Genomic DNA, 11,665 nt, shown 5'->3' on the forward strand with positions numbered 1-11,665 from the left:
ACCATGCCTAAATTCATGGGATGTGGGGGTGAAAAAGAGGCTGTTCAAGTCAAACACTAATTAGTGGAGTCACTGAGCTCTGCAGATAATCCACAGTGAGAGGAAAACCTTTAAAAACTGCAACAAATGTAAAGGTTCAAATATATTGCATGAGATTTGACAGCTAATGTAGCCTAAAAGAGAAAATGTTAATAATTTAGAGCCCTGGAGGCCAACACTGGCTTCAATTTCAGCATTTTTACAATACATCAATATGTTTTTGTTTTATAAAGGCATTCTAAAACAAAATTTGCAAGTATTAATGTTGCCTTGTTTCATAGTTAGAGGGTGTGAGCAGTTTACTGTGGCAATATAACATCCAGATTGCTGCCTGCAGGTACATATTATACATTTGTTGAATGAGAATATTTCACCTTCTTTTTCTACACATAGTGTATAGAGATGTAAGAAAGCACATTGATGGTAAAAGTAACTAGTTACTTCTACTAATGAGTAGTTAATAAAGTAATGAAATTTAATGAACAACTAATGTGTCATGAGTATGATTATATTTTTCATGACTTCACCCTGGTGCTGACAGATGTGAGTACACCAGGGGTCTACGGCAAAGACACAACCATTGCGTGTTGCATTCGGTGAAATCTATGTTACTGTGGTCAACCTCAATAGGACCATGAGATTTATCTGATGCCTGTACACAAACTAAAATAGCCGCAGTAAGTCCAACTGGAGCAGGCTCTGACAAATATGAGATTTATATTTTATTTTTGGTTGTGAAACCAAAACTTAGTTCAAGGTTTCATGAAGGTGACACTGAAAAGAAGATTTATCACGGTGAGTCCTAGATTCTTTATTTACAGGGAGTCAGTGAAAAGTAACAGCATGACTTTCTTCTCTATATCCGCAGCCCAATATGCTATTCAATATAAAACATTAACTTTTGATGACTGTGAATTGCTGGTGAAATGTAAATGTATGATAGTGTGCGGATATCAAAGAAATATTGAAACTTACCCCCCCAAAAAAATAATCTTCTGAGTATATTTCAGAGGAAACAACTTATAAATGTGGATATATTGCACTCTAAAATGCATACAAGACTTTGGAATTGAACTTTTCTATTACTGATGTCAGCAAGAGAGTGAACACAGTAAGAACTCTAAAATACTTGAAAAACACATGATGATGAAATTAAAGGTTTATTATTTTTGTTTCCTGCAACACAAGATATTTAATTTTGGTTGCAGACGAGTTTTGCAAGCATAAAAATCTGGGACAAATTCATTCATTATTGATCCAACTTTTATTTCCACTCTTTCTCATTTGATTATCTGGTTTCTGAAAAGGCAACGCTCATTTGCCTTCATACTGTATATTAATAATTCAGAGCTCATACTGGTGTACAGACACAGATACTAACGCGCGCAGTGTTGTGTAACAGCAAAGCTTTGTTTCCTTGTTGCATTCAGTGAGAGTCCACGAACTGATTTGCTGGCTGAATCCCTGCGTGTTGTTTGGAGACCTGTTTTGGAAGCTGATTGCCCTAAAATATAGGAAATTTTCATGTCACGAGCGATGCTGCACTAATCAGTTGTGATGGAAATCTGGAGATACAAGAGGCTGGAAACAACAAAGTTATCTACGTGTATTTAATAAGGGGCTTTCTGCAGAAAGGATCAACACAGGGAGACCACAAGGATCTCAGAGTGAGGATGAAGAACAGTCAAAAACACAGATCTTATATAGGAGGATTTAGGGCTGTCCTTCTGAACCAATCCAGGAAGGATACATGGGTGGGGGAAGGAGAGGAATCTAAACATTAGCAACTGATTCACATGTGTTTCCTTAGGTGATAAGAAGACATCCACTCCTTCCTTTGATGGGTAATTAAGTAACAAATGGTCTCAACGTATTTCAACACTAACAGTCCCGACCATAAAACAGCTCAAGTCATAAAAGTCTCTTGTCAAGGCTTCAAATGCTTACTATCTAAATACAAAATAGTTTGTCAACCTTGCTTAGTTAATTTTTCTACTACAATTCCCTCCTTTTTGTCATTTTATGACAACATATGAGAATGCACATCTACAGTAAAACATCAAATACATCAATTCACCAGGATTTCAAAATGCATCATCATCATCACTGTAGTGTTAGGCAAACTGCCATTGTCACAGCAATATGCTTCTTTAAATGGGAGGAAGGAGTGACAAAAGCAGATTTAGACAGACAACACAACAACATTACATTCTTCATCACTATCAAAGGGTTCTGGGGAGGAAACCACTCAGGGAGGGGAAACACACCTTATCTTGTCGTCACTGTAGATCTAATTCTAATCATCTGGCAGAACAAACAATAGGGACACAGTTGGCCTTCCCTATAAGGTTCATGGAGGCTAAAGTAACCAAACTGTGAGTATAAAGGTGCCATGTGGGGGAGACATACGTGCGAATAGAAGTGTGGCATGTTCAAACAAGCAACCACTTCCTGTAGCTTCAAAGGAAAACAAATCATCATATCACACAGGATGCTTGAGACCCACAAAACGAACTGTCCTGGGAGATTGGTTTGAATGTTCCAAAAACGAAATTCGTATCTAGAGTCAGTCAGCAGGAGATCGCTGTCATCATTATTAAGAGAACAGTTCCACTACTGCCACTCAGACCCAGCTGACTGAAGAGGTCAGCGTTCCATTTGTCGTCTTCTCGGCGTTGTGTGTATCATGTGATTCTCCGAAGCAACTTATTATAAACAGCTGTACTTGTCAGCACTGCCCCCTCTTCACTGATCTTTTGCTTTAATCATTCATTGTGGGTGCAGCAGGTGGATGTTCTGGTTCTGGGACTCTCTTGCAGTGACTGGCATGAATCCATGTTGTCCTCTCAGCAACCTTCACCGCCGTGTGGGTCGTTAAAAGGATCTGGTACGGTCCTGTCCAGCGTCTGTGTCGCCAACTTTTCCGCCTTAGGTCTTTTACTACAACCCAGTCGCCTGGCTTCAGGTCATGAAGTGGTCCAGTTGCCGGGGTAGGGAGTGCGTCTTTTACCTGTTTGTGGATGGCAGATAAAGCAGAAGAGAGATTTGTACAATAACATAGCATTTCATCTTCACAGAGAGATGTTGAGGGCATTGGTCTTTTAACAGGTCCAATGCCCGTGTTCGCTGGGCGTCCGAACAGAATCTCAAATGGGCTCAATCCATATTTTGGTCTGACCCTCATTCTCATTTGCATGAGAACGAGTGGGAGAGCCTTAGGCCACGATAATCCAGTTTCCTCACAGCATTTTGCCAATTTGTTTTTTAGCGTGCCATTTTCTCTTTCCACCGCTCCAGCACTAGCTGGGTGGTAGGCACAATGTTTTCTCAGATCAAAGCCCAAATACTTACTCATTTGTTTCAGTGCAGCACTAACAAAAGGAGTTCCGTTGTCACTGCTGATTTTACTCGGGATTCCCCATCTAGGAATAAGTTCAGTGATCAACGCTTTAACTACGGCACCTGTGTCTTGTTTCGATGTGGGGAAAACTTCAACCCATTTAGAAAACATATCAACTATAACCAAGCAATATTTTTTCCCTTCACTCGGTTCAATAAAATCCATCTGTAGATGATCAAATGGTTTGTCAGGTGGAGGATGTGCAGCTTGTGGGGCCTGCATTCCTCTACCAATGTTGTTAGTAGCACAAATCATGCATGCTTGACAAAACTTCTGAGCGTAGCTAGAAAACCCCTTAGTGAACCAATGTTGTGAAATAGCAGCCATCATTGATCCTTTTGAAACATGATCCTTCCCATGCGTTAACTTTGCATAATGAGGAAACAGATATTTTGGCAGACAAGGTTTCCCCTCAGGGCCCACCCACACCCCATGTGTGTGTGTGCAACCACTTCTCTTCCAAAGTCCTCGCTCATCTGCTGTTGCTCTAAGTTGAAGGTCTTGCAGGTCAGCCGTGGGGGTGGTGGGGTCGACCTGTAAGAGGATGTGTGAAGCAGATAGTGGCTGGCGAGCAGCTGCTTTCGCTGCTGCATCTGCCCTGGCATTTCCTTGTGATACTGGGTCATTGTTGGAAGTGTGAGCATCACATTTACATACAGCAACCTGTTTGGGGAGGAGGACAGCATCAAGCATCTGAGACACTAGAGCATGATGCGCAATTGGTTTGCCTGATGATGTAAGGAATTCTCTGTGTTTCCAAATCGTGCCAAAATCATGTACTACACCAAATGCATATCTACTGTCAGTGTAGATGTTAACCCTTTTCCCCTTAGCCAATTTGCATGCTTCAATGAGAGCAGTGAGCTCTGCTGCCTGTGCAGACAGGGAAGCAGGGAGAGGTCGTGCAATCAATGTATCATGTGCTGTTACCACAGAGAAACCAACTTGATTTGCTCCTGTGTCTGAATTGCGAGACGCTGATCCATCCACAAAAAGTTCAAGGTCTGGATTCTGCAGTGGTGTTTCCTGTAAATCTGGTCTGGGGGAACAAACTTCGGTTATTGTTACTACACAATTATGTTGTTCACCATCTCCTTCTGTTGGAAGAAGAGTAGCTGGGTTAAGAACATTACATCTTTTCACAGTGATGTTAGGCATTTCCAACAGAATAGCATGATAACGGAGCCAGCGTGCAGCAGACAAATGAGATGTCTTTTGTTCCAACAAAATCATAGACACAGCATGTGGTACCAACAGGGTGAGTGGGGAGTACCCCACTAAATCCCTGGATGCCATTACAGCCTTCTCTGCCGCTGCTACAGCTCTGAGACAAGTAGGCAGCCCTGCAGCAACTGGATCAAGTTTTGCTGAGAAAAATGCAACAGGTCTCTGTTTGCCCCCATGTTCCTGGAGGAGAACTGAAGTCATGTAGCCCCCCTTTTCGTCAACAGCCTGTGTGAAAGGTCGGTCAGGGTTGGGTAGCCCTAAAGTCGGAGTCGTTTGTAAGGTCAGTTTCAAGTCAGTGAAAGCTTTCTCCGCGTCATCAGTCCATGTCACTTTGCTATATGCTTGTAAGCCTTGCCCGTGTGCGATTGCGCTAAGGGGCGCCTCGAGGACAGCATAATTAGGAATAAATGATCTACAATAAGAACACATTCCCAGGAATGACATCACTTGTTTCTTTGTGACAGGTTTTGGAATATTTTGAATTGCTAATGCTCTCTTAGGGGAGAGGGATTTGCCCTCTGCTGTGATCACATGCCCTAAAAATGAAACTTGTTCTTTTACAAACTGCAATTTTTTCAGGCTTGCTTTGTGGCCTTGTGCATCTAAATGTTTTAAGAGAGCTACAGTATCTTTTTCACATTGTTCTTTAGTTGGTGCACAAATCATTAAATCGTCAACGTATTGCAAAAGTGCACTTCCTGGTGTTATCTCTAATGAGCTCAAGCTGTCTTTTAGTGCCTGGTTGTAAATGGTAGGTGATTCACAGTAGCCCTGACACAGGCGTGTGAATGTATAACTTTCTCTGTTGAACTCAAATGCAAACCAGTATTGACTGTCTTTATCAATTTGAACGCTAAAAAATGCATTTGCCAGATCAACAACAGAGAACCATTTACTAGCTGGCGGAACTTGGGAAAGGATTGTATAAGGATTTTGGAACCGACGGAGCGCGCTGCTGTACATTGACAGCTTTCAAATCTTGAACAAATCGCCAATCATCAGGTTGTGATTCATCGCGAACTTTCTTGACCGGAAAAATCGGAGTTCTCACCGGTGAATCCTTGCAAGGAACAATTACACCTGCCTTCAATAGAGAGTTGAAAACTGGCGTAATACCATCGATGGCTTCCTGTCTGAGTGGATATTGTGATTGATGTGGTCTGTAGTCGGATTTTGGTTTGATGACTACAGGTTTCATGTTTCGAATTAAACCCACATCATGATTGCCTTGAGCCCAAAGTGTCTTAGGGACCTCTTTTAGAGCCGGGTGTGTTTCTGAAATGTTGTCTGTGTCATATAAATATGCATGTGCATTCTGAGTGTCTGTGTATGTGTCTGGTACCAGTTGAACAGTTCTGAATGTGTGAACAACAGACGTAAATCGTTTTCTATACACTTTCAAAGCAGAATTATACTGAACCAAAAGATCTGATGTCTTTTCCCAGACGTCAGCATGGACACATTTTTTTATCCACGGTCCCAAGTCTTGCCATTCATCATTTTTGTGTTTTGACAGTGAGACATGTGGATGGGAATCAGGAACGTCATAAAGGGAAGCAACCTCTGAATATCTGTGAAGGAACTGAGAGGGTGACTTATATTCTGGTTTAGATAAAATTACGGAAACAGCACATCTATGTTCATTCCAGAACATGCAACTTAGTGTTAACTTCTCTCTCACACAACTTTCTCTAAACCATCTTTTCTCAAATCTTGAATCTTTCCCTTCGTGTATGTGTGCAATGCAGTGTAAGTCTTCTGGATGCATATAAGTGGTGTCTGTTCCTAGTGTGACTGAATGTGCCTTATCCACTAGATCAGTGTTGATTGAGGTGACAACAGATGAGCAGAGCTTCCATTCATATGCATATAGCAGTGAATCAGCATTATACTTAATGCATGTGTAAATCTGTGGTTGATCCAGATCAGCCGTTCGGACCACTACGACACCTGATGGGGTGGAAATTAAAGAAATGCCCATAAGACACATTACATCTCTTCCCATCAAATTAATTGGACAACATGAGGATAGCAAAAATGAACACTTAAATTTTCCTGTGCCGCTATCACTACATATTAAAGGAGTCGTGAATTTTTCAACCACGGTGCTTCCTGAAGCCCCCACAGATCTAACAAATCGTCCACTCATTTTAGGAGGTGTTTCAAACATATTGCTCTTGATGACTGAATGTGTTGCTCCTGAATCTACAAGGAATGTAATGTCTTTCCCTAGCACTGTGAGTGTGTGCGTTGGCATATGAGCATAAGCATCTGATTGATACTTAACATATGTTTCTATAAGTAATTTGTCTTTCTTTTCTAAAAAATCTTTTACTTCTGTGATAGGTGTTTGTGTTGGTGTGGTGCATTCACCCTCTTGATGTGTGATGTGTTCCTCACGGTCTCGTTCTGTGTCCAAAGATGCTGGTTCCTCCCTCTCCTCCGCCCCCGCCTCGGTTCAATCAGCATTGTAAGGTTGCTGTCTCCCCGGACAATCTTTTGCCCAATGTCCCTTCTCTCCACAGAAAAAACAAATGTTCGGATCATAATTCCGCGTGCGATCTCCCCTTCTTCCTTGAAATCCTCCTCTACTCCGTCCGCGCCCTCGGCCTCTTGAATACCCGCGAGGTGCACCCGCGAACATGGTCAATGTGGCGTGATGCAGATCAGTCTCTCTTTCCTCCTTCTTCCTCTTGTCTCCATCTCTGATTAATTTCTCAGCATGCACTGCATGTGATTCTATCAAGCTGAGTTTTCCAGAGTCCCACTGGATGCATGTGTCCCCCTCCTCTGGTGTGAGGTGGAGAAAGGGGTTGCGGGTCTGGAATGTTGTATGGTGGAGGAAGTGGTGGAAGAGGTGGTTGAGGAGGTGGTGGCAAAGGTGGTAGAGGTGGAAGAGGTGGTGGAGCTTGGGCTCCTGCCTGTGGAAAATCCGCTTGCAGTGCAGCTTGGAGTTGTGCAGGTTGTTGTCTTCTTGGCGGGGCAGAGTCGAGGTCGGAATCCTGCATTTTGAAACACTGAGACACTTGTGAGGGTTTATCTGTCTTTACAAATGTTTGTTTTTTGTCCCTACGTTGTGCTTCTTCTAACCACATTCCATATCCCTTCCATTCTGCCTGAAATGTATGTTTCACTCTTTCTTTCTCCTCTAACTTTAGTCTCAACTGTTTCAGCTGCCTCATGCTAAAACTCCCCCCCTCTGGAAACCCACATTCATTCATCCAAACTTTCACCTGGTTTAATGCTGTGTCACCATAGTTCCTTCGCATAAAATTCATATTAGGACTACTCAGATCAGTTCCATCGAATTTTTCTTTACTGTTACTTTTACCCATATTAAAAAAAAAATTATGTTAAGTTTTAGTTATCTTAAATCTTTAATCAATCTCCAAAAACACTTTCGTAAGGAGCAATATAGGAAACGTAATAATATTAATATCCTCAAAACACTTTAGTATCCCCTATATAATAATCAGTAGTAATTTCCTTATAATTACTTGTTCAATTAATTTCTCAATTCGTCTCTTTTTTTTTTTTTTTTTTTTTTTCTTTTTTTTTTTTTTCTAATACACTTTTAAATATCCTGCCTACCCAACATAAATCATAGTGCACTAAAGAAGTTCTCTACATAGCGCGCTTTTTGTTTGAGTTGTCTGACACAATGCAAATACACTCAGTATTATGTCCTCTCTGTGGTTGCAGTCGAAACAACTCCTTAAGGTACCTCGTCAGTCTACCTTCCAGGTTTCTTCTAAACCTTGGTTAAAAATTTACAGGGCTTTCACCTGTCTGGAGGATCCCGTTCCTCTTAGACCAACTTCTCCGTAACACTATGCTTTGCTTGGTATATATTACACTTGAAATCTCAGATTCTCACCAGATAGATCGCAGCGCTGAGACGATCCGGGACTCGGGTCTTTAGTCCCTGCATCTCACCCGTATGGGGAGGTTAAGGTTGGAAACTTTTTTTTTCCAAGATGATCGGTCAACCGTTGACCCGAGTCCAGATCCGTCCAGACGTGCGATCCCACTTCTGACACCAAATTGTGATGGAAATCTGGAGATACAAGAGGCTGGAAACAACAAAGTTATCTACGTGTATTTAATAAGGGGCTTTCTGCAGAAAGGATCAACACAGGGAGACCACAAGGATCTCAGAGTGAGGATGAAGAACAGTCAAAAACACAGATCTTATATAGGAGGATTTAGGGCTGTCCTTCTGAACCAATCCAGGAAGGATACATGGGTGGGGGAAGGAGAGGAATCTAAACATTAGCAACTGATTCACATGTGTTTCCTTAGGTGATAAGAAGACATCCACTCCTTCCTTTGATGGGTAATTAAGTAACAAATGGTCTCAACGTATTTCAACACTAACAGTCCCGACCATAAAACAGCTCAAGTCATAAAAGTCTCTTGTCAAGGCTTCAAATGCTTACTATCTAAATACAAAATAGTTTGTCAACCTTGCTTAGTTAATTTTTCTACTACACAGTGAATAAAGGTATTAAACCTTTGTAGAGAGACTGAGTCCTCCTGAGTAGAGACAATTCTGCAGAAGGAACCCAAACCGATGCATTAGTCAAAGCAATTTAGCTTTGCAGTAAAAGTTGTCTTGTTTTTCTGCATCTTACAGTATTTTCAGCATCTGAAGATCTTAAGGTCTGAAGCGGCAGCATTTTTATATGAAAATATCTATGGCCTCTCGATCTCCAACTCTGAACCAACTCAAGAGTTCAAACTGTAGCTGCTCATGTTTTCTGCCCGCACAAATCTATGTGAGTAGAAATTCTATTAGGCTCAACATTTACCACATTTAAGCTTTAATGAGGCTGCCTCTAATTTGATCACATTTCCCTTTTTTCGAAGCATCAGTAAGAATCGTCCACGCCTTGTGAAAATTCTAAACCGTGATGCGAGACGAGTCTTATCGGGGAAGACAGATGGGATTGTCGATAGTTGACAGACATGCTGATAACGGATTTTGGTTTTATCTCCAATCACTTCATGGGGTGGAAAGCCTGACAGGCTGCATCTTCAAAGCAACAAAAGGCCAGAAACACACCACGCTCTGACAGATGGAGAGGCTGTGTTTTTAATAACCTCAGTGCCACCGCGACCCTGCGATGATGGCTGACACAGGGGTGCCAGCGAGGGACACCACACTGTCGCGCCTTCTTGGCCCTTCACATCTGTGCGGAGGCAAAGGTGGCAGCATCGTTTCAAACATCACAAAAACAGCAGATCAGTAGAAGAGGCACTTCTGGAATATGCTCTTCCTGTTTGTTTTGAACGATTAGTGATCAGATTTAAACGCCAGATGTCGGGTCACTGCTTTGCATTCCTCTGCTGCCTATTTTAAACACAATTAAATGCACAGCTCCCGAGGGCAAAACAATGAGATTCATGTGGTATGGCAGGCTTTTATATTTGTTTGTTATTCACTCACGTGCCGCAGCCTTCAAGTAAACACAGTCAACGGCAGGTCAGAGTCGTTTATCTTAAGTCGCAAAGCTCAGTCCATGTGACGTCCCCGTGGCTAAACTGACATCTCTCAGGGTTCAGCAGCTTTAACTGTCTCTGTGACAGTTACAGTACGAGCCACAACTGACCACAGAGCGTTAATGTGAACTGATCCCAGCGTTGAGCACTGCACTGAATTCTAATGTCAACAGTCACGCTCCTTTTTCATTGCTATTATGAATCATTGCCTGGCCATTTTCCTATTGCCCTAATGACTCACTGCTGGGTAGGTTAGCGGCTGCATAACTGATCAGTTCCCTCTCCGGATTGAAATCCAGCGAAAGCCCCCACATTAAAAACCAAGACAGTTCATATTTAAAACAATAAATTACACAAAGGCTGAGAGGACGCTTGTTCTCCATCACATATCATATTGCATGTATAGAGTGAAAGTGAAATCCCCGTAGAGAAAAGGCTATTGACTGACCATTTATAAATAATGGAAAACTCTACAGTGCAATTGGATTGGATTGCAGAGCTGCTGTACTGGGAGCTACTCCATGTATCAGAGGTACACAGTTTAAACAGCTTTGATGGAGTACAGGTAAAAACTTTAGTAATTGTTTTTGTCATTGATACCGAGCCCAGAGACAACTGGAGCGTAAGAATGACAGTGACAGTTGAAAAAGTTCATACTAAAACACTTACTATACATGTGTACCTGCTGTTTGTGAACCAATGTGTTCCAATTTGTCTTCTTTTTTCTCTCATAGCAAGCTACGATCAGCAAACCAACACATTTATGTTCAGATTATGAAATCTGAATTTATACATGTGTTCTGATGCCAGTCGCCTAAGTTGACAGCTCTCAGTTACAGCTAGAGTTTGAACTATAAATAATATGATAGAATTTATAATACAAAATGCACTGTATTATAAAATAAGTCATTACTTATTTCTTACTCCCACAGTAGGCAGAGGTGCTGCCTGGCTGTCAGATTCCCTGTAGATTTCTGTTGTTGCATCTAAGCCTTGTACAGCATGTCTAATGTGCCATGTAACAGAGATGAGCTAAAATGGCCTCCAGACCAGTGTTCCTCAAATGGGGATCTCCAAAACGATCATGATACATTTTACTACATTTTGTCAAATATCTCCCTTAGACATTCCTCTTGTGTTGTTCTTTTAAATAACAATGTAGAAGTTATAAAACAAAGGCTATGTCAAATTATTCCAAGGGACGTAAATAAGGGGGTTTATATCTTGATTGGGTCCCAAAATATGTCAACTCTAGAGTCTTTCAAACTTGGCTTCTTACTTGCTGAAGGGAAAACTAAAAAAGCCCATGGCCATGCAAGCGGCTCTGTCAAGCTGTGTTTTGAGCTAAATGCTATTAAGGCATAATCATGATGATCATGCTGACATTCTAATGTTAGGCAGGTCTGGTTTGTCCTATTCGTATGGTAATGTTTGCTAATAAACCAAAATACAGAGTAGGTAGGGCTGATGGGAATGTTATTTGGTTTGCATGTAATT

The 11,665-nt window shown here is 41.6% G+C and overlaps 1 pseudogene; it reads right to left on the reverse strand.

The window, feature by feature from the left end:
• Positions 1-1,599: 1,599 nt before the first annotated feature.
• Positions 1,600-9,159, reverse strand: LOC133965177 (protein NYNRIN-like; annotated as a pseudogene).
• Between the last annotated feature and the right edge of the window lie 2,506 nt (positions 9,160-11,665).

The sequence above is a fragment of the Platichthys flesus genome, chromosome 11 (genome assembly GCF_949316205.1).
Source record: "Platichthys flesus chromosome 11, fPlaFle2.1, whole genome shotgun sequence".
Taxonomy (NCBI): domain Eukaryota; kingdom Metazoa; phylum Chordata; class Actinopteri; order Pleuronectiformes; family Pleuronectidae; genus Platichthys; species Platichthys flesus.